The sequence below is a fragment of the Bactrocera neohumeralis genome, unplaced genomic scaffold (genome assembly GCF_024586455.1).
Source record: "Bactrocera neohumeralis isolate Rockhampton unplaced genomic scaffold, APGP_CSIRO_Bneo_wtdbg2-racon-allhic-juicebox.fasta_v2 cluster09, whole genome shotgun sequence".
NCBI lineage: Eukaryota > Metazoa > Arthropoda > Insecta > Diptera > Tephritidae > Bactrocera > Bactrocera neohumeralis.
The window spans coordinates 2,636,465-2,660,166 of record NW_026089622.1 but is presented as its reverse complement, the minus strand read 5'-3'; the positions used below and the strand labels follow the sequence as shown (position 1 = coordinate 2,660,166).

The window sequence follows — 23,702 nt, the reverse complement described above, 5'->3', positions numbered from 1 at the left end:
ACAATACACCAGATTTGGAAGGAAATTACTTATCTCTAACCGGTAATTATCAAAATATTAAACGTACATAGTAATATAAACCTAAAACTACAGAAAACATTATTATATAAAATTGTATTGATGTTAACAAATGCAAATTGTATGTACTTACATACAAACTAAGTTTTTGCATACCAACCACTGTTTTTTATTCTAATTATACTGATAATAATAACTAACAATTTATTCCATTTATTGATACGCATGTATGTATGTTTATTATATTTTTGCAGGTAATATTTTTTAACGTGTGTCAGTTGATCTGAATTCCACTGACCCAATCGAAAAAAATGATGACTTGGAGATTCTCAACAACGACGGACTTGAGAATTTGGCAGGGTACATCTGCCACAAACTCGGTAAAGACAACCCCGAAATTTGTGCCAATTCCGAAAATTGTTCGTCCCATACTTGGATGGATCACCTTTCTGAAGGAGGACTCTCAAAACCAACAGATATGTTGATGGATCATATGAGAGCCTTGCAAGCAATATTTCACAACGTCAATGGTAATGATTTGCATATATGTACAAATTACGTCCAGAAACACATAGATTTAAGTGATTTTGCAAATTGTAGCTCGAAAATAAAATAATTATTTTTCAGAGCTAGAATGTATTTTAGGATTCGTTCCTTAAATAAAAACATAATTGAACATATGTTTAGTAAAAAAAGAAAATAAAATAAAACAATAAATTGATACTTGGTTACAAAATATTCAATCTTTTTATTTACATAAATGTATATGGTTGAAACAAACACAGCAAAGATTGTCTCTTTTCAAATAATACAATGAAAATTCAATTAAATGAATATGTAGGTAAATGTTAATGTTATATTGATGTTAAATTTGATGATATTCATGATTTTGTATGCCTGCAATACAAAATTGCTTCTTATTGCAAAGAAAAACAACCAACTGAAAATCAGCTCATTGTAAGTTGGTCAACCGTGACGTAGATGCGCAGAACGAACAAAATTTGAAGTCGTCATTGCGCAATCTTTGTTTCTATCATTCTTGGATTCTCTTGCTGTTGCAAAACCTTGCACGGTGCAGAAATTGCAGAATTGTCTTCTTGGTGCAACGGCACAACAACAAACACACGCAGAAAATAATTTGCAATGGCTATAAATATGTCAGACCAAAACCCACGTTTATTTTCGTGCTGTCATATATCACTAGATTCTGCAATGGGTGCCCTCTTGGCCTTGCATATTTCGGTATCGGATTTTTGCATTTTGTGTCACCGTGCAATCTTGGAAGAGCAAGAGAATGCCGCTATTGATAGTTGTCAGTGAAAACCAATCGCAAACACACATTGTCGGTCCGAACAACTTAGATTCCACAACATACAAATGTGTTTTCAAAATGTTTTCAATGTCAGTCCGAACATAGTATTAGGGGTGATTATCTTGCTTTTGCAAAACTCTTGCACGGTGCACGAATTGCAGAATTTTCCTCTTGGTGCAACGGCACAACAACAAACACACGCCGAAAATTATTTGCAAAGGCTGTAAAATATGCCAGACCAAACCCCATGTTTATTTTCATGGAATGACACGTAAAAATATAATTGCAACCCTGTTTTAGTTGTCATTTTACATAAAGACTTATTTCGTCGTTAAATTGTTGAGGAAGGTAAGTTTTAAATAGACTACTAAAATTATAAAGATTTGTTACAGTTTTTTGTTAAGAATATGTGCAGAAGGTGCGCTAATTCACAATAGTCATTCTCAATAAATTGACAGAATTAAAATATATCACTAGATTCTTCAATGGGTGCTTACTTGCCCTTACACATTTCAGTATAGGATTTTTGCATGTTGTGTCATCGCAAGAGCAAGAGAATCCCCCTGTTGATTTGCCGTGCGATTCTGTACTGTGATACAGTCACAAGTCTCTGAATTTTAGATTTTAAGTTAGCGACAATTTTTGTGACTTGAGACGATTTTGCCAGTTTGTAAGTGACAGTCACTAAATTTATTACTTTTCGTTATTCAGAGATGTTTTTACACTTGAAATAAATATGTCGATAACAAATATAAAATTTTCTATAACATAATCAAAAAACATAATTACCAATAAAAACAAAAATATATGTTGACTTTGTTTCTTAACATTATTAACGAAATTTATGTAAAATTGATAATATACAACGCCAGGAAAAGGCGACACACACCACTTATTCGTCGATTTCAAAGTTGCTTTCGACAGCACGAAAAGGAGCTACCTTTACGTCGCTATGTCTGAATTTGGTATCCCCGAAAAACTAATACGGCTGTGTAAACTGACGTTGAGCAACACCAAAAGCTCCGTCAGGATCGGGAAGGCCCTTTCTGAGCCATTCGATACCAAATGACTTCTCGCATCGCATTCGATGGAACAATGAGCTTTATGAGTTATACGACGACATTGACACAGTTGAGCGAATTAAAAGAGAGCGGCTACGCTGGCTAGGTCATGATGTCCGAATGGACCAAAACACTCCATCTGTGAAAGTATTCGACGCAGTACCCGCCGGGGGAAGCAGAGGAAGAGGAATACCTCCACTCCGTTGGAAGGACCAGGTGGAGAAGGACCTGGCTTCGCTTAAAATCTCCAATTGGCGCCACGTGACGAAAAGAAGAAACGACTGGGGCGCTGTTGTTAACTCGGCTATAATCGCGTAAGCGGTGTCTACGCCAGTAAAGAAAGAAAGACGATGTAAAATTGATTTATTTTTAAGTTTTGTTTGAGTTGCTTACAAAATATAAAAAAACGACAATCGACTAATATCTATGATGATCTCTATTCAGTATATAAATTACGAATAACCGTCTTGTTTCTTTATTATTATCACTTTATTAATCAGATCATGCTGTCTGATGAGTTCTCTGTTACAAACTGACTCTTACATTCTAAAGCTAATGTCTTAAATAAGTCCTGCACCTTGTCTTAGTTGTTGTGTTCCGCAATTCGTTGTTAGTAGTTTGTTGTTGGCAAAGTGCTGCTTATGTTAACTGCTAGCTGCCAACGTGAGAATGTGGATTCGCTGACTCAGGCCACGCGCGGACTTTATTGTTGACAAAGGGCAGCTTATGTTAACTCCTCCCCTTCTAAATGAAGGCCGTCCACGGACTTCTTAAGATTGTTTATAACGTTCTGAAGATTCTGGGATTTGCGTCTTCTTTTTCGCTCTCGGTATAGTTTAATTAGACTGTAACAGGAAATTAGTATGTCAATGCTAGTGAGAACTTCGATTTTCCCGATAAAACGCAGGTTTTCCATACTTATCTTGTGAAGGTATGGAAGACTCAAAATCTCTTGATGACTGGTGATATTGAGGAGCGCCGTCATTGCTGATCCTGGTAATTTTTTAAACATGCCGTTTACGTTTTTGAAGTAGGATCCATTAATTTGAATCTCATTTTCGAAGGAAAGTAAATAAATTCCCTTTATGGTCTTCTCGGTGTCTGCGGTAGTCTTGACTAAAGCGGTATTATCGTTAATGATGATTATGCCATCATCGACCACTATAATTGGTTGAAGGTGGCTAAGGCGAGTGCTGCAGTAGGCAAAATTACCAGAATGAAGCTGCTGCGCGCACGTTGGATGTTGTAATTTTTTGCAAAACGTTGATGTGAGCGTTGCGCGGCAATTTCCAATCGCCAAAATTTGATTATGACAATCGGCAACATTGTTGTCATTCCCAAGGTGCAGGATTGTTCCGTTGTGTTGGACAGGAAAGATAATAATTTTCTTACAGACTAGTACTGGCTTGGGATATTTGATAATAAAATGTAGAAGATTACCGTCTAATAGAACCTTAATATATGATACCTCCATTAAATCAGTGATATTTGTGTTTGTAGAGTGTATTTCAATAATGTTTTTTATATCATTTGAGTTTAACAACATGGGATTTATTATCCCTATCTTTGCAAGGGTAGAAGTTGAAATTAAAGTTTCAATTTCATTTATAATGATCCTATTTCTTGCTATCAACATTTCATACAAGTGACCAGTGTCCGATCTGTCCAGCTTTTGAGTTTTTAATGATGTGGTTAACCGTTTCCGTCAGTTCATTAGAAGCTTAAATAATTTACCCTATGCTATTTAAAGAATTCTAAAATATGCTAAGAATTTTCCCTTACTTTAGGTTGTCCTTGTGGACCACCCTCCCTTTTATGAGAACCGTGGTTCCCAAGTCTGCTTCAACTTTCTCCTTAACATATAAAGGGGATAATTTATTTCCGAGTCGTCTGTTAGTCTTTACCAATACTCTTTCCCCCACGTCGAATACTCTATTCCGTCTGGAGGGGTTATTCCTATCCATTTGTGCTTGTTGAGCCTTCATTATTTTCATGGTTATCTCATTCCTCAGTTTGGGTGGGTTGGCGTGAAGTATTTCGATTGGTTTCATATTGGTCACCGAGTGAATCGTTCGATTGTATTCAGGTTTTCCTGTCCAGTTTCAAACATATGGCTATCTCTAAAAGTGTACTATGGAGGCGTTCAACCTGCCCGTTCGACGTGCTATGAAGGGGTGGTGCGTTTACGATGTCTACTCCAAAACTATTCTTTAACAATGTGGTTATCGTTTCAGAATTAAGAGAAGCTTCATTATCACAATAAATTGTTTTTGTGTTTGGAAATATATTCATTAACTGAATGATTGGGACCTTTACATCCACAATTGTTCGAGAAGTTATATGCTGCACCACCGTAAATTTTGAGAATTTGTCCAGACAGGTAAGAAAGTACCTGTTATCTGTCGAAAAGATATCAATGTGCAACATTTCCCCGGTATAGGAGGGGATTGGAGTTACACCATGTTCCTGCTTACGTGGGTGTCTGTCGTATTTGGCCTTAACACAGATCCTACAATTCGCGACAACTTCATTTGCCAAATTTGTCATCTTTGGGAAATAGTAATCGCAGAGGATTTGTTTAATATTCTCCTGGGCTGCTCTGTGAGCTCGATTGTGCTCAGCAACAACAATCTCCCTCTGCTCGTTTTTATTGACAATATCAGACACCATGTTTTTGCAGTGCCAAAACTTTGTTGGCGGAAAACTCCTTACCAATTCATGTTGTATGCTGGCCAATGTTGGTAGATCGCAATGTATGGCATTTACCACATTTGGGTTTACAGCTATTTTTATCTCCTCAATAAGGTGCTTCCTATTTGTAAATTGAATTATATGACGGGTTTTATTGCCGAAGTATATGAAATTCCGTCTTAAAGTCATGTCTGCTTCTTCTAAAACGATTTGGTTTCGGGAGCAATTTAATGGTTTCTCAGTTCCTTCTATCGTATAGGATAGTGACATTTCGCTGTGGACTCTAGCCAAATCTGATTGGGCATCCTCCTCTAGAGCGTGGATGTTCTGTCGTGATAGCGCGGCAGCAACATGATTTTCCTTGCCCGGTTTGTAAAAAATTTTAGCGTTGTGCTCGTCGATAAACGCTTTCCAGAGTTTAATTTTGGCATTTGGGTTTCGGTCTGATATCTACTACTTGTACCTTTTTGCCTAGATTGCTCTATATTTAGCCTTTGGGCTTTGTCTTCCAGGCTCCTGGCATATGTGCTTGCGAACTGGTATCGCTCATGGTTAGATTCAGTGATGGTACATAATTTTTTGGAAAATCCCCACCAAAGAAGAAAAACATCCCCACTTTTCCCTACGCTGTTTAAAATTTTTCCCCACAAAATTCCCTACAAGTTTTACCAATTATTTCTTACAATATTAAAAGAAAACAAAAAAGCTTGACCTTAAAGTACAAAAGATTAGACATTTGGAACATTTATTATAATATTAAATATGTATAATACATAAAAATATAATATGTGCACCATTGCCTTGTATGTGTACACATACATATATATATATATATATACAAATAAATAAAGAAAAAAATTCATTTCATTTAAATACATTTCATGTTTTAAATTCGACTAGCATAGGTACAACAAGAATGATCCAATCAAATGGATGGTTAACTAAGGCGACATTAATTTATTTGGTTAAAAAAACTAAACAAACAAAAAACACGTAAACGTATACTTTAAGCATGATGTAACCACAGTGCAAAAAAAAATATTAATGATGGTCGTAGAGTTCAGACGCTGTCATTTTTTTTAGATGCGATTCCTTGCACTGAAAAAGGCAACAATTTAGATTTTCGTCTTGCAAAAAAGAGCGGATTATGCAAATCGAAGTTAAATTTGCATGGCTTAACTTATTTCTTTTTTTCCTACGAACATCTGTAACTATAGAAAAAATTCTTTCGGAATTTGCATTGGCATGCGGTAGTGTTAAAACAAACTTGGCTAATTTTGATATAGTAGGAAAGAGAAAATTGTCATTAAAATTTTTCATTTTAGTGATATTGCTCCAAAACTCTTCAGTGCCCATCTTTAAAAGATTATCTTTTTCATCGCTCTAAAATTAAACTCAAAAGTTCTCCACTCTTGTAGAAGAGCGTAAGCATCTGCATTAAATCTGCTGCAAATATTTTTAAATGTGAAATCATTTTTGTTTCCTTTTACCCCCATTGCAATTTCGGGACATAAAAACTCCATTTCTGTAAATATACCTGTTCCAAGGGGCAATCTTCGCTGTATTTCTTCTAAAGCAATAATGTAAAACTGCAGGCAATCCATTCTTATTTTGTTTGCAGCAGCCTTCGGAATAGTTGTTAAGAGATCGATGCACTCATGCCCAAAAAAACTTCTAACAGCACAAGTAGTATTAAGTTCCGACTTTTTAATGAAATTTTGACCTAGACTCAAGAATAATTTTTCTGATTCCCGTTGAAGAACATGTATTAGTGGCACTTTGGACTGAAAAAGTGCATTTAGAGTATTAAAATAGTTGAGGACATACTTAAGAAAAAGTAAATAAGCCCTATTACACTCATTATTGAGTTCAAACGAAATAATTTCTGTAGATTTCAACTTATCTTGCGCAGCTTGCTTAAAAAATTTTAAAAGCACTTCCCAGTTTTCTAAAACACTTTCGACTCACCTATGATGTGACAGCCATCTAGTTGCACACATCCTTAGGATTTTTTTCTTCCTCCCACCTAACATTTCCTGCACAGCTTCCAATTGCGCACATCTCTTGGAACTTCCAGAGACATACGAACCGATTTGCCGCAAAAGATCTTCGGGTGCTCTTGGCAGTGCTAAGCAAGCTTTACTTGCAATAATTGCGGCCGAATGGCAAATACATTTTACAACGACCACGTTTGGAATGTCATTAATCAACCTGGAAGCGAATGAATTGCATTTCCCGACAATAACATTTGCGCCGTCGCTGCACATGCCTTAAAAATACAAGGAATAAAAACGACTTTAAAATTTATGTTTATACATACATATTCATATATGTGAAGAATATACATATGACCATTTTATTTTATTTACCAATTATGTTATTAAATGGAATTCCTAGGGATAAAATAATTCCTTAAAAGTCTTGTACAGAGCATCTGCGGTGCAATCAGTTCCTATTGGTAGTAGATCCAACAACTTTACCACAACTCGTCCCTTTTCTTCGTCGTAAAACCTGGCCAGAATGCCAGGCCGATATCTGTGCTCTCGTCGATCATTACGGAAAACGGGTTTTCTTTTAACTTATTTACCAAGTTGTCCTTTTCTTCTTTTGCTACTACATTTTTTATTATGCTGGTGCACTTTTTCCTCCCAAGATCAACATTTTTTATAATTTCAGAAACCGGCACTATTTCTTTCAAAAGTGGGATTAGGTGATCTACCACTGTCAAAGCGACATTGTGTTCAGCGAAAAACATGCTGAGTCTTATTTCAAATTTTTATACTCTCGCAACAATGTTGCTAAGGAGAGTATTATAGTTTTGTTCACATAACGGTTGTTTGTAAGTCCTAAAACTAAAAGAGTCAGATATAGGGTTATGTATACCAAAGTGATCAGGGCGACGAGTAGAGTCGAAATCCGGATGTCTGTCTGTCCGTCCGTCCGTCTGTCCGTCCGTGCAAGCTGTAACTTAAGTAAAAATTGAGATATCATGATGAAACTTGGTACACGTATTCCTTGGCTCCATAAGAAGGTGAAGTTCGAAGATGGGCAAAATCGGCTCACTGCAACGCCCATAAAATGGCTATGTCAACCAAACTCTACAGAGTCGTTTTCTTCAGGCATTCCCATATACAGTTCAAAAATGGAAGAAATCGGATAATAACCACGCCCACCTCCCATACAAAGGTTATGTTGAAAATCACTAAAAGTGCGTTAACCGACTAACAAAAAACGTCAGAAACACTAAATTTTACGGAAGAAATTTCAGAAGGAAGCTGCACCCAGGCTTTTTTTTAAATTGAAAATGGGCGTGGCCTCGCCCACTTATGGACCAAAAACCATATCTCAGGAACTACTAGACCGATTTCAATGAAATTCCGTATATAATATTTTCTTAACACTCTGATGACATGTACGAAATATGGGTGAAATCGGTTCACAACCACGCCTTCTTCCAATATAACGCTATTTTGAATTCCATCTGATGCCTTTTCTGTATAATACGAGTATATACATTAGGAACCAATGATGATAGCGGAATAAAACTTTAAAAAATACGGTATTTGAAAAATATGTAAATGACGTATAATGAAATCTCGATTATCACTTTATCATGCGAGAGTATAAAATGTTCGGTGACACCCGAACTTAGCCCTTCCTTACTTGTTTTTTTATCTATATCCCCTTCTGCATTTACGTTTCTCTTAAAAAAAGTATTAAATTTGCTCGTTTTGCTTATGTCTTTTACATTTTTCTGGTGTGCTTTTGTTTCTGCGTCTTTCAATAAATTAGACTTGCCGCAATTTAAAATTTTGTTGCAGGCAGCGCATTTGCATTTAAACGACTCACCGGCCGAAGCTTGTAACCAACCCTTGAATATTTCGTCTCCTAGCCACTTATGTGTAAACTTTTGTTTACGATATTTGCGGCTCTTTGCAATACTCTCGTCCGATTCTGTTGAAGAACTCATTTCTCTAAAAATGGTTTTTGTCAATAAAAGCAAAAGCTTTTAAACTTACTTTTTACTTGTCTGAGACTAATCTCACAAAAAGTCAGCAATCAAATTAAAAGCGGCAAACGAATTATATGCGACGCCAGCATGCTGCCATACAAACACTTTTTCAGAGTGCTGCCTTTGACAACGTGAAGTTGAAACCGATTTAATGCTGCCACTCGAACATATTCTTGATACAAAGTTGTCAAATAGACTTATTTGCATTTTGACCGAAAAAAATTACATAGAAATTTCGATTTTGCTTTGTCGAAAAATCCCTACATTTTACTTATATATAAAAATCTGTCCTTTTTTCCCCACGTCCATTTTTTTCGACTTAAATCCCTACGTGTAGGGAATTTTCCCTACATGTACCAACACTGGTTAGATTCCACCTCCTGTGTTAACGCTAGAGTCGAAGGTAGATCTTTAGGCCGGGCTGAGAATAACACATCACTAAGGGGTTTCTTAGTCCCTGAAATAAATACGCGTAATGCATCCATTCTGTATTTTTCGTTTAGTGATGCAGCAATTGATTTTTCGTAAGTCATTATCGTTTTGTTAGTTAAAAGGGTTAACTTTTTCTTTACCTCGTCGTAATATTGTAGTAGTGACAAACTTCCTTGGCAGAGAGTTGACATCTCCTGCTCGATCAAGTAAATTGGTCGTTTGTTGGAATAACTAAAATCGAGTCGATTAATTATGGCCTTAAAATTCAGAACGCTATTAAATGAGGCCAGAACCATGTCTGCCGGGCCTTTAACTTTATTCCTAATGATGGCAACAGCCTGATAATGTTTGCTGCTACCCTCATAGCCTTCAAAAACATAATTCTCCTGCTTACCGTCGAAGTCCGGTAAGGACTTTACAATATCGAGTGGCTCCTCACATCTAATCCCGAGTACAATTTCTGTTTCCCTATATGTTTCTATGTTCGGTGTGTCGATTTTAACGTCATTTAGTCGTTGATTAATACTTGCAAGCTTTTGTTCGAAATTTTCTCTTAGAGTGGCAAGTGCACTACAAACTGCACTTTCCACTAATGCCCTTAATTGGTCTGGTTCCAGCGCCATTTCTTGTCTTTTGTCTGCCACTCTATATTCTGTCCACCAATTTTCTGTATTATCCCTATTGTTGCACTGTCTCTTACTAACTTCTATTCCGTTAAGGCTCTCAAATATTTCGTCCAGGTCCTGATCACTCATGAGCTTGAAGTAAAACCGATACCAATAAGGTGGCCTGCGCAAAATTTATTTCTCAAAAACTCGTGCAAAGATTTACAGTTATATTTAACACAAGTTTTCTTTTTTAGCTACTTTTTTTATTAGAGCAATTCAACATACTATATTTTTTGCACTCTACTTACATATTTTTGAATCTTAATTCTATTGTTTATTTTTTTGTAGAAATTTTCGATCCAATTTGGTCTGGACTTTGGTGATTCCTTTTTTTGTGACGTCTCCTCCTTGATGGGTCCGTACAATTATTCCCGAATAGTTTTTTTACTATTTTTTATTGAGCTTTTGATTTCCGAATAGTTTTTACTATTTTTTATCGAACTTTAATTTTTGTTCCCGAATAGTTTTTACTATTTTTTATCGAACTTTAATTTTTTTATTCCCATATAGTTGGGCGCCAATTACGAATAACCGTCTTGTTTCTTTATTATTAACACTTTATTAATCAGATCATGCTGTCTGATGAGTTCTCTGTTACAAACTGACTCTTATATTCTAAAGCTAATGTCTTAAATAAGTCCCTGCACCTTGTCTTAGTTGTTGTGTCCCGCAATTCGTTTTTAGTAGTAGTTGTAGAGTTATTGCAGCGGATACGACACCGACGCTTGCGTTGGCAGTTTGCCGCTACCGCTGTGCCTTACCCGTCAGCGTGGGAATGTGAATTTGTTGACTCAGGCCACGCGCGGACTTTATTGTTGACAAAGGGCAGCTTATGTTAACTTATACATACAAAATGGCAAACAAGAGTCGTTTTTAGTTTTGTGACCTGCTAACTTCATCGCACAAATTTTAGACAATATTTTGAGATTAACGCTAGAAACTGTTTAGGGAATAGTAACTAGTCACAAATTGGGATTTTACCTCAAAATGTCTCAAATAGTGACTAGAGGCTGCTTACACAATAGCGCTATTAAATATATACTATATATAGTATCTCAGACACGAATAGTTACAGTTGATAGTAATTCATTCGAGATTTCATCGAACGATGAATGTTGAATTGTCACGCTACATTTTTTAATAGATTTATATGTAAAGTAAGTAAGGCGGGAAAGCCTTTGCAAATTGCGAGAACATAAAATGTTGAGTTACATCCGAAATTATTACTTTTGAGTTAATCACACAACATCAAAACGGTTTTGACGGAATAATTATCATTCAAACCCTTTTAAAGTTTCTGCGACTTTCTTATACTTATGACAGACATACATGTATGCTATGTATGTAAATGTTATAATTTCTTGTTTACATCTCTCAAGAGGAAATTGTAAAACGGCTTCTGCTGTGGAAAGTACTTTTGCTGAGAAGGTATGTGATGAAACGAAATTAAACTATTGAAGCATTATTTATTACTACTTTTAAATTTCAGATACCCAGATTTATTTAATTAAACTCTCTTTTCAGAGTTTATTCTTATTTTTATTTAATGAATCTCTTTTTCAGATAATATTAATCTTTTGTAAATAATATTATTATAATTTTTATTTAATTAATCTTTATTTTCAGAGTTTATTACTATTTTTGTTTAATAATTTTTTTTTTCAGAGTTAATTCTATTTTAACTTAATGTATCTTGGAAGGATTCTTGAGGGGAGCCCCTCGGTTATTCACTTTTACGATTTTTCTTAATTGGCGGGCAGGATAGAAAAAATTAAACGTCGTATGGAATTGGGAAAAAGTTTATTATCTTTCGCCTTAAATTTTCTATTTAAACTAAAAAAACTAAGAAAAGTCAAGTTTGAACATATTTTTAAACAACATAAAGTCAAAATTTTTGGTCAAAAACCACCTTTTTTTCAATTTAGAAAAAAATTGTAAAATTGTACACTATTTTTTGGAACTTTTTAAGTTTAACTAGAAGATAAATTATTAAAAAATATGAGTTTTTTATTTCCGGCAGAAATTGCGACCTGCATCCTGCCCGCCGTCCGACAAATGCACATGCATCGGGCAATTGCTTCCCAAAGGCGGAATATCAAAGATTTCGTATCCAAATATTTATAAACCTTTGAAATTTCGCTTCAATCAACTATTTCTTTCCCTCCCAAAAATATCCTCAAAAAAATAGATTTGTTCAAGCCTTTAGAGCAGGCGCCTCCTTAAAGCCAATGTGAATAAAATAAAGTCGTTGTTGACCAATGCAAATCGGCGACAACTCCCCAAGAGATTGCTGGAATAATTAATTTGTCTAACGCGACAGAAGCGCATTGTTACCTGCGACGAAAAGTGAGTTGCTTACAATAATAAAAATCGCAAGAGGTTTACACAAGTAAAAAAGGGCTAAATTCGGGTGCAACCGAACATTTTATACTCTTGCAACTTGTAAGAATCAAAGCCAGGGAAAGGTGTAAAATGTACATACATATATACATATAGTACATACACTAGGTATAACTTACTGACCGTCAAAATCATTACATGTATTCTTAAGAAGTTGGGCTAATATCGACCCGATTTTATCTATTAACTATTATCATGATACATACTAAAAAAATTTCCCTGGGTTTTATTAAGATACCTCAAATCCAAGCACCAATCTTATTGAGTAAAGTCAGTCGGATGTTATAAAACCTTTGTAATAGTTATGTATATGGGGGGTAGGTGAAGTTTTCGCACCAATTTGTTCTGTAATTTCCATTGAAATAACTGAAATATTGGACGATATATCGAACATAAAGTCACCTGGAAGTTCAAAAATCTTTATATTAACTATAGGCTCAGGGATACTACTGCCAGGAAAAGTTTCTGTCTTTAAAGGAATTATTAGTGTAAAGTTTTAGTTTAGTTATAGCTTGCCTCTGCTTCCTGATTTGTGTCCTGGGCAGTGAAAGAATCAAATGGAATTTAAAATTGTGGGAAATTGAAGTCTGTGACATAAGAATATGTGAAAAATGCTAGGTACTAAATTTAGTCGAAATGGAGATATTGCATTTCACCAAACAGTGGGCGCTGCAACGGTCATCATCCAATTTTCACACCGGCTTCTGTAAAGCCATCCCACACCATCTCGGAGGTAAAATTTAATGTCTCTCGCGTAATTAGTTATTGATTTATTGCGCTATTACTAGCGGGGTTATCTTCCGATTTCATCCATTTTCACACTGTCGGTAGGAGTTCTTATAATATTTGCGTTTAGCAAGTTTCGTTGTTTTATCTTGAGTAGTTTAGGAGATAAGTACATTAAACTTATAAGAGGATGGGGACACACCCACTTTTTCGATCACACATTTGCAATACGGTCTACGGTTAACTAAAGAACTGTGCTGGAAATGAATAAAAACGCGTTGATTTATAGGGAGCTAAAAAAACGAAAAAATTCCAGGAGCGGGATATGTTCCATGTATCATTCTGATTAACTTTTCCTCAGATATCATGGGTGTAAAACTAGATTCGAGCCCCCAATTTTTAAGACTGTCTAGTTTTATCTATTCACGGAATTTTCACATATGATTAACAGGAAAATATGATCTCTGAGTTTCATTAAGGTACCTAAAATATTAAAAGCTATATATAAGAAGTAAACCGGATATTTATAAATCCCGAAAATAGTTATACGGGAACTAGGGCAATTTTCATTTTCATTCTATTTTTGCACAAAGATGCACCGTTGTTAAAAACACGCTCATACAGTTTTATTAAGACTCACAAATTTGCCGATATATACAATATTTCAACTATATATCTTACACATGGACCGATATTTTCAGATGACTTACCTTACCCATGTGTACAAAGGTACATTGATCACGTATTGATACATTGATAACTTATTGATTTATATACATACTTGAAGGAAAAATAATGAGATGAAAATTTTAAGTTAGGTTATATGGGAAGTAGGCGTGGTTATAGTTAAAGATAAGCTATTTTCGCAACGTATCTTAGGAATGTTGCAATGTTACTTACCGAATTTTGTTGAAATTAGTTAAGTAGGTCCTGAGACATGAGTTTTTATCTAAAGGTTGCCGGTGTCGCGACCATCATTGATATTCGACACCGGCTCCCATAAGTTCAATGTTTCTAGCGCATTAATTTTTGATTTATCGCATTTTTAATAATTTTTAATAACCCGGGGAAGTGTTAGAAGTATGTGTCCTGTGGCAATTTTGGTTACATGACTTTGATGGTTTGGGAGTTATATACATATTAGGAAGCGGGGCCACAGCCACTTTTTACAGAGGTTTTGGCCAGGAGTGGCCCTCCGTAATGCGATTCGTTGTGCATATTCATAATTATGATATTACAGTTTTATATCTAATTTGCGGCTTAGTTGTGTTCCTAATAGGTTTTCGAATATTGGGTTATTTGGGGTGTGGCAGTGATCCGATTACAACCATCTACAATACCTCTTATGATATAGAGTAAGGTGTAGCCAGTTTCATCAATGTATCTTATTTTTACTCAAGTTACAGACAGTCACTCAGATTTCAACTTATCTCAACATCCTGATCATTTACACATACATTGCTCTATATCTAGCTGGATTAGTTTGAGGTGGACAAACAACCGTTAACTGTAGCAACATATTGTATGAGTATGAAAAAATGCTTGCCTAAAAAATATAAATGTAATAAGCATTCCAAAGTAGCAAAAAAAATGTATTCATAAATTTGATTTGTATTTGCATACATACATACATTCATTACATACTACACACATTACTACAACCATAAGTACTTATTAAAGTAAGCAAACTTATCTAAAAATATGTTAAGCATACATTTACATGTGTACAAAAGCTCGGGTCGGTTTCTTTTTATAACATTGCGATATGTTCTATGGATCATTCTGAACAACTTTGCCCAAGAGACTTTTGGGTCTAAAACCGGTTTCGAGATAGCGGTTTTTAAGGCTAAGTTTATAGGGATCATAAAAATTTGTTTGTTAGTTTGTGAGATATCCGAATAAAATTAAGTACTTATGTGCATTTTAATATTCTATTTTGTTTAATTGTCGTAATCCAACAGATCGTATAACTACAACAAACTATATATCTCCCTACAACCGATTATTCAAATTTTTTAAACTTCGCAACCTAAAGAATTTCATTAAATAATCTGGAAAACCTAAAGTATTTAAGAATAAGCGTATTTAAAACAAATTAATTAGCAAGAATACTTAATTAACATAAGTTTTAATTTTTATAGAAAATGCATTTGCTGTTCGAATACTATGTTAAAAAATAAAAATGTCATCTCAAATTGAAAAAAAGAAGAAAACATTTTATTAAAAAAATGTTTTTTTTTCTTCCAAAAACAAAAAGAAATTGGTGAATTTTTTAAGTTTTAAATTATTTTTAGTTACAGCAAAAGGGCACAATCGGACAAAGGGTTGAAAATTACTTGATCTATTGAGGACAGCAACAATCTTTTCAGTATAATGTATGTCCTAGAAAAAACTTGCCACTCGTACATTTTGACAACTACGAATTTCGCTGTCTGGTTGATGCTGACATTTTATCGTCGTTTACATTTTGCTGGGGCAATTTGTTCGTCACAATATGTAGCTCATGCATTGACCGACATCTTCGGCATATGATTTGTTAGAATAATGAAAATCGTTATGTACAAAGATCATTTCGGGCAGAATTAAAACGTGAAATGTCTGCTCACTGAAGTGTGTGGGCGCTGCAGGTGTCAAGGGGGGCGGTAAGAGACCCAATAAGAAAATGGGGGCGTTGTGTAGAGACCTGGGGGGTGATTTGTAATTTTATTTAGCTAGGAGGCCCCTTAGACAACGACTGCTTGAGCTCCCGACTCTCAACAACAACTTGTGAACATCAACTAATATGAATTAAAAGATTGCTCAAACTCAGTTCTATATTTCTCTCCGCGTAGTTCATATATCTGTCCTATTTTATTGAACGTAGAAAAAATGAAAATCATGTCAATCGGTCGCTTCGTTTCATAATGAAAGTAAACACAAACAAACAAATAAAAAGGCAACAGACACACTTTCGCATTTTAATAGTTATTAGTACTCGTAGATATCTATCTCCCCTACATAGGGTTGTGCGCTGGGTTTGGGACCCGCCACGTAAAAAAACAACCCCAATGAAAGGAAGCTACAAGCCTCGGATGAGAGACCCCCCTTTTGATGACGATCATGGCAAACGAAATAAGGACTACGATTTGAGGGCATGCACCTGGAATGTCCGGACCCTTAATTGGGAAGGTGCCGCTGCCCAGCTGGTTGATGTCCTCGCGAAAATAAAGGCTGGCATCACCGCCGTCCAAGAAATGCGATGGAAGGGACAAGGACAGAGACGAGTAGGTCCTTGTGACATTTATTACAGTGGCCATATAAAGGAGCGCAAGTTTGGTGTTGGATTCGTGGTGGAAGAGAGACCCCGTCGGCGATTACTATCATTCACTCCGGTGAATGAACTTCTAGCCACAATCCGCATCAAAGACGAGGTGACCAAAGATGCCTTCTATGAGTGCTTGGAGCGCGCTTATGAGAGCTGCCCCCGCCACGATGTAAAAATCGTGCTTGGCGACTTTAACGCCAAGGTGGGCAAAGAATCTTTGGCACTACGGTCGGTAAATTCAGCCTCCACGACGAAACTTCCCCAAATGGGTTGAGGCTGATTGCCTTCGCCGGGACCCGAAATATGGTTATCTGTAGTACTAGATTCCAGCATAAAAAGATTCATCAAGCTACCTGGCTGTCTCCGGATCGAAAAACTACCAACCAGATCGATCATGTTGTGATAGACGGAAGACACGTCTCCAGTGTTTTAGATGTGCGTGCGCTCCGAGGTCCTAACATCGACTCGGACCACTATTTTGTTGCAGCCAAGATTCGCACCCGCCTCTGTGCAGCAAAAAACGCACGCCAACAAACACAAGGAAGGTTCGACGTGGAGAAGCTGCAATCAAAACAGACAGCCGAAAGATTTTCTACTCGGCTTGGACTCCTGCTCTCTGAGAGCACTCGCCAACAACTCGGTATAAGGGAACTGTGGGACGGCATTTCAAATTCCTTACGTACAGCTGCAACCGAAACCATTGGTTTACGGAAAGTGCAAAAGAACAGCTGGTACGACGAGGAGTGCCGTGTCGCAGCGGACAGAAAACAGGCTGCCTACCTCGCAACGTTACGATCGACCACAACACGTGCGGGATGGGATAGACACCGAGAGTTGAAAAGGGAAGCGATACGCATTTGTAGACAGAAAAAGAAAGAGGCTGAAATGCGTGAGTACGAAGAGCTTGATAAGCTGGCCGGCAGAGGTAAGGCTCGAAAATTCTACGAAAAAATGCGGCGGCTTACAGAAGGTTTCAAGACCGGAGCATACACTTGTAGAACCCCCAAAGGTGATCTAGTGACCGATGCCCAAAACATACTTAAATTATGGAGGGAACACTTCTCCAGCCTGCTGAATGGCAGTGAACGCACAACGCCAGGAGAAGGCGAACCCGATTCCCCAATCGATGACGATGGAGCAGACGTTCCATTGCCCGACCATGAAGAAGTTCGAATAGCAATTGCCCGCCTGATGAACAACAAAGCGGCAGGGTGCCGACGGATTGCCGGCCGAGCTATTCAAACACGGCGGCGAAGAACTGATAAGGAGCATGCATCAGCTTCTTTGTAAAATATGGTCGTGCGAAAGCACGCCCAACGATTGGAATTTAAGTGTGCTATGCCCAATCCATAAAAAAGGAGACCCCACAATCTGCGCCAACTACCGTGGGATTAGCCTCCTCAACATCGCATATAAGGTTCTATCGAGCGTATTGTGTGAAATATTAAAGCCCACCGTCAACAAACTGATTGGACCGTATCAGTGTGGCTTTAGACCTGGCAAAACAACAACCGACCAGATATTCACCATGCGCCAAATCTTGAAAAAGACCCGTGAAAGAAGAATCGACACACCCCACCTCTTCGTCGATTTCAAATCTGCTTTCGACAGCACGAAAAGGAGCTGCCTTTATGCCGCGATGTCTGAATTTGGTATCCCCGCAAAACTAATACGGCTGTGTAAACTGACGTTGAGTAACACCAAAAGCTCCGTCAGGATCGGGAAGGACCTCTCCGAGCCGTTCGATACCAAACGAGGTTTCAGACAAGGCGACTCCCTATCGTGCGACTTTTTCAACCTGCTTCTGGATAAAATAGTTCGAGCTGCAGAACTAAATAGAGAAGGTACCATTTTCTATAAGAGTGTACAGCTGCTGGCGTATGCTGATGAAATTGATATCATGGGCCTCAACACCCGCGCCGTTAGTTTTGCTTTCTCCAGGCTGGACAAGGAAGCACAGAAAATGGGTCTGGCAGTGAACGAGGGCAAAACGAAATATCTCCTGTCATCAAACAAACAGTCGTCGCACCCACGACTTGGCTCTCACGTCACTCTTGACAGTCATAACTTTGAAGTTGTAGATAACTTCGTCTATTTAGAAACCAGCATTAACACCACCAACAATGTCAGCCCGGAAATCCAACGCAGGATTGCTCTTGCCAACAGGTGCTACTTTGGGCTGAGTAGGCAATTAAAAAGTAAAGTCCTCTCTCGACGAACAAAAGCTAAACTCTATAAGTCGCTCATAATTCCCGTCCTGCTGTATGGTGCAGAGGCTTGGGCGATGACAACAACCGATGAGTCGACGTTACGAGTTTTCGAGAGACAAATTCTGCGGTCGGTCCTTTGCGCATTGGCCACGGCGAATATCGCATTCGATGGAACGATGAGCTGTACGAGATATACGATGACATTGACATAGTTCAGCGAATTAAAAGACAGCGGCTACGCTGGCTAGGTCATGTTGTCCGGATGGATGAAAACACTCCAGCTCTGAAAGTATTCGACGCAGTACCCGCCGGGGGAAGCAGAGGAAGAGGAAGACCTCCACTCCGTTGGAAGGACCAAGTGGAGAAGGACCTGACTTCGCTTCGAATATCCAATTGGCGCCACGTAGCGAAAAGAAGAAACGACTGGCGCGCTGTTGTTAACTCGCCTATAATCGCGTAAGCGGTGTCTACGCCAATTAAGAAGAAGAAGATATCTATCATGTTTTAACAAGTTTTTGTTAAATAACAGATTGTGCATTCCCGTATCAATCGGCTGGTTCATTGAATACTTGTTCGGACTTGTTGTGTACGATTGAGGGTCGAATGAGATAAACGAGTTAATGCATGTTTGTTTTATTCCTGTCGGTGGGTGCTGCTTAAGCATTCCTATATAAACAATGTAATATTTATTTTATTTTCATTTTTTGTTTTGCGCGCAACGAACGTATTTCTCAAAGCAAAACAATGTCGGAAGTAAAAAAGAAGAGACGGCAATACTGTGCATAATATATTATATTCGGATTCATTGAAAATCCCACAAACCCATCGTCACCTTTGTGTCTTCTATGTCTAAAAACATTTTCGGATGAAGCCTTCAAGACTGCAAGATCATTTGAATAAAATGCATCCAGATAAGAGAGACGAGAATGTAGCATAATTTCAAGACCAGGTGTAGCAAAACTATTTTCGGCGCCTGCTTAGCAAGATGACGACGGAATTCGAGCTTCGTACAATATCTCTTTGTTAATTGCTCAAAAAGGCAAACCACATAACATCGGAGAAGAGTTAATAATGCCAGCAATAAATGAAGTAATAACTGCTGTGCTTCATAAACTGGCCGCAGATATTATGCGAAAAGTTTCTTTGAGTAATAATTCTGTAAAAAGACGAATTGATGAAATTGCTGAAAACATTGAAGAATCATTGTGCGATCACCTGAGGCCAAGTCGATTTTCAATTCAGCTCGATGAGTCCACTTTACCAACTAATGAAGCATTGTTGTTGTCTTACGTGAGTTTTATTAAAGATGAGAAAATATGGGAAGAATTTTATTTGCTAGATATTTAGAGACTGATACAAAAAGCGAAACCATATTCAATATATTGGAAAAGTTTTGCGATGAGAAAGAGATTCCTTTGAAAAATATTATTTCAGTTGCTTCCAGATGTCCTTGGTGTACATTGCGTTATTCATAGACAACATTTAGTTGCTAGAAACTTAAGTGAAAAACTATTTCAATCACTGCAATATGTCAACAAAGCAGTCAATAAAATTCGCAACAGCTCTTTGAATGATAGATTATTTCATCAGCTTTGTGTTACTAATGACGAGGATTTCAACCGTTTGTTGTTTCATACTGAAGTTCGTAGGCTATCAAGAGGCAATTGTCTGACTCGATTTTACAACCTGTTTGACTCTGTTATAGAGTTCTTGGAAACTAAAGATACAGAATTGCAAGACAAGCTCATAACATCAAAGAATGATATAGCTTACATGACAGACCTGTATAAATTGTTCAACGACATGAATCTCCAACTGCAAGGCGATAAACTAAATTTAATTAAAACAAAAAACGTCGTTGCTTCTTTCGCAGCCAAACTGCTTCTACACAAAAAGAATCTGGGCAGACGTGAGTTTCAAAATTTTCCAAATTTTTCAGTATCATTCAGTAACGACGAATTGTTTGCTTACTGCCAACATTTGGAAAACCTCCACATTGACTTCACCGAATGATACCAGGACATTTTGAACATGGAAATACCAGACTGGGTGTTGGATCCGTTTTCAAATGTCAACACAGCAATGTCACCTCAGCTGGAAGAAGAACTTATAGAATTGACAACAAACGAGGAAATAATAATCAAGTTCAAAAATGGTTACCAAGAATTTTGGCTACAAAAACCGATCCCGCAATTGTACCCTGGATTGTGGTCATCGTCATATTTGTGTGAACGTGGATTTAGTGTTGTGATAACGCTGCTTACTAAAAAGAGAAATCGTTTGCTTGTAACCGAACGTGGTGACTTGCGACTGTTATTGAGTAAATTGGAACCTGATATTAACAAACTTATTAAACAGCATCAGATTCATCCTTCACATTAGTTTTTATATAAGGATCGATTATTTTAGTTTTATTTTTAATAAAAGATTCTCTGTTTTGATACTATAAAGTTGCGTTTCAATAATCATTCTTATTGGCAGGTTCAAGTAGCGGGTTATAGTAAAAGTTTCGTTTAGAATTCTCCGTTAATGTACATATATAGGTCACAATAATTAATTAATTTAATATGAAGTTATAGTGGTTTTTAAATAGGTGAAAAAATGGGGGCGCTAAGAAAATATTTATTCTCAACGTGGGCAGTAGACAAAATAAGTTTGGGAACCACTGGTCTAGATGCTACGACTGCTATATTTTCTTCACTGCATGCTGGACATGGTATACTCGGTTGGATATTGTCCAATAATGAATGCTGGGTCTCAAGGTGGGAATTGGTATTAAATAATTGTAATAATTAATTGAACAAAACGCGCGAAACACATTCTTTACAGAACGTTCCGGCGTAAGTTTTTCCAGAAATGTCAAACAATACTAAATTTTGTTCATTTTATTTCATTCAAAGTAATCCCCTACCGCTGCAATACACTTATGCCAACGAATTTTCCAGTCATCATAGCACTTGGGAAAATCCTACGTCGTGATGGCCATCAGAGTCTTTTTCGATTCTGCTTTATATCCTCAATTGAGTCAAAACGGTTTCTTCGGAGTCGTCATGAGAACTTGCTGAATAGCCAAAAGTTACACGAAGGTAAATCAGGCGAATGCGATGGTTGCGGCTCGATATCAGTTGAAAATGTGGCAAAATGATCACGAATAACCTATGCAGTATGAGATGGTGCATATGGTCGCACTTCTTTGTTCAATAAATTCAGACATAGGAAAAATCGAAGAACTCACATTTAGAGCCTCACAAAACGACGCGTGTCTCAAATACTAATAAATATTTTGACGTGAAATTTAGCATAGAGGTCAGCAGTACTACGAACTTAAGGGGCTAAGAGACATATATAGCCGATTCAACACATTTCTGACATATACATACTTACATACTATTATCAGAACAATTTTGGATAAAAAGTTCTCAGCTTGAACTTTGATTCTCATATTAGGTACCGGGAAACTTGAAAAGTGTTGCTCCGAATTGGACAATTTTAAGCAATAAAGTGACCTACTTTAAGCGCACTATTCGGGCAAAGTTTTATCCCGATACATTCAATGGCGCTTGATTTGCATTCTGAAAGTGAAATAATTAGATGGAATCTGAAATTGGGTTATGTCAGGGTAAAATTATATACCAAATTTGGTTGATATCAGTCGAGTAGGTCGGGCCAATCCCTTTTCTTTAATTTATCTTTAATGTTATATCTTAGTTTAGTGTTTAGCTATGGCTTTTAATCGATCTTTGTTTAATGGCGTTTTGAGGGTATGACAGTGATATAAAAATTACACCCATCAACGAACTTGTTTTCTCCTTTTTGTCAGGAAACTCGTATACCAAGTTTTATTACGATATCTTAATTTTTACAGAAGTTATCACTTGCACAGGCATTCAACGCCATTGTGATAACACTGTTGAACATTTTTGGGATTATTGCCTGGGAGGTGAGAAATTCCAAGTCAGGGTGATGGTACTAGGTCAGTATAGTAAAACCCTCAAAGGGTTTGGCGTTTGTATGTGTCAGTTTTTTTAATGACCTTTTAAATTATTTCTCACCCCCCAGATTAGCTGTTGTACTGTGTAATTTATGCACGTACATAAATTTAGGTAAAAAAGCACCCGAAAATTGTAATTCAATTCCGCAATTTGCAAGTGCTGGAAAGGCTTACAGTAATTCAGTTTTATCAAAAAAACAAGCGTGCATTGGTACAAAGCCTTCAAAGACGAAGAAGGCATGCCTTGTTCTGGACGATCTTCAACTGATGAAAATATTAAAAAAGTGCAGGATATGGTGCTTGAAAATCGTCAGTTCAGTGTTAGAAAGACATCTCTCAAGAGTCCGTTCGAAAGATTTTGGGTATGAAAGTCTGAATTTTTATTTTTACCGGTTCGATTCACGATTGAGCAATAAATACCATTAATCAATCATCGTAATCAACAGATTTGTCTCCGTGTGATTTTTTATTGTTTCCCAAACTGAAATTGCCGCTCTGTGGAACCCAGAGTCAGTCAATCGAAGAGATAAAACAAAATTCTCTGTAGGAGCTGAAGACCATCCCAAAAAGTGATTATAAAACTGTTTCGAGGACAAGAAAAATCGTTGGCATAAATCTTTTAAATCTGGTTGGGATGATTATGGAGGCGACAAAATAAATATTAATGAATAATTAAATAATTTACGATTAATTTACAATTTGTGGGTACATTATTGTCACAATGTATGTATAGCCATATATCTATCTCGATTTGATTTAGGTGATACATACAACCGTTAGGTGAAAAAAACTATTATACTCTGTAGCAAAATTTGCAAGAGTATAAAAGGTTGAATTTAAATTTTGGTTGTTTTTGATCTTAAAGCCGGATAAAAAT

General features: G+C 36.9%; 1 protein-coding gene across 2 annotated transcripts in view; it reads right to left on the bottom strand.

The window, feature by feature from the left end:
• Positions 1–23,702, bottom strand: part of LOC126763896 (piggyBac transposable element-derived protein 3-like) — a 68,964-nt gene that overhangs the window by 34,639 nt on the left and 10,623 nt on the right. The gene's annotated exons all lie outside the window — the stretch shown is intronic.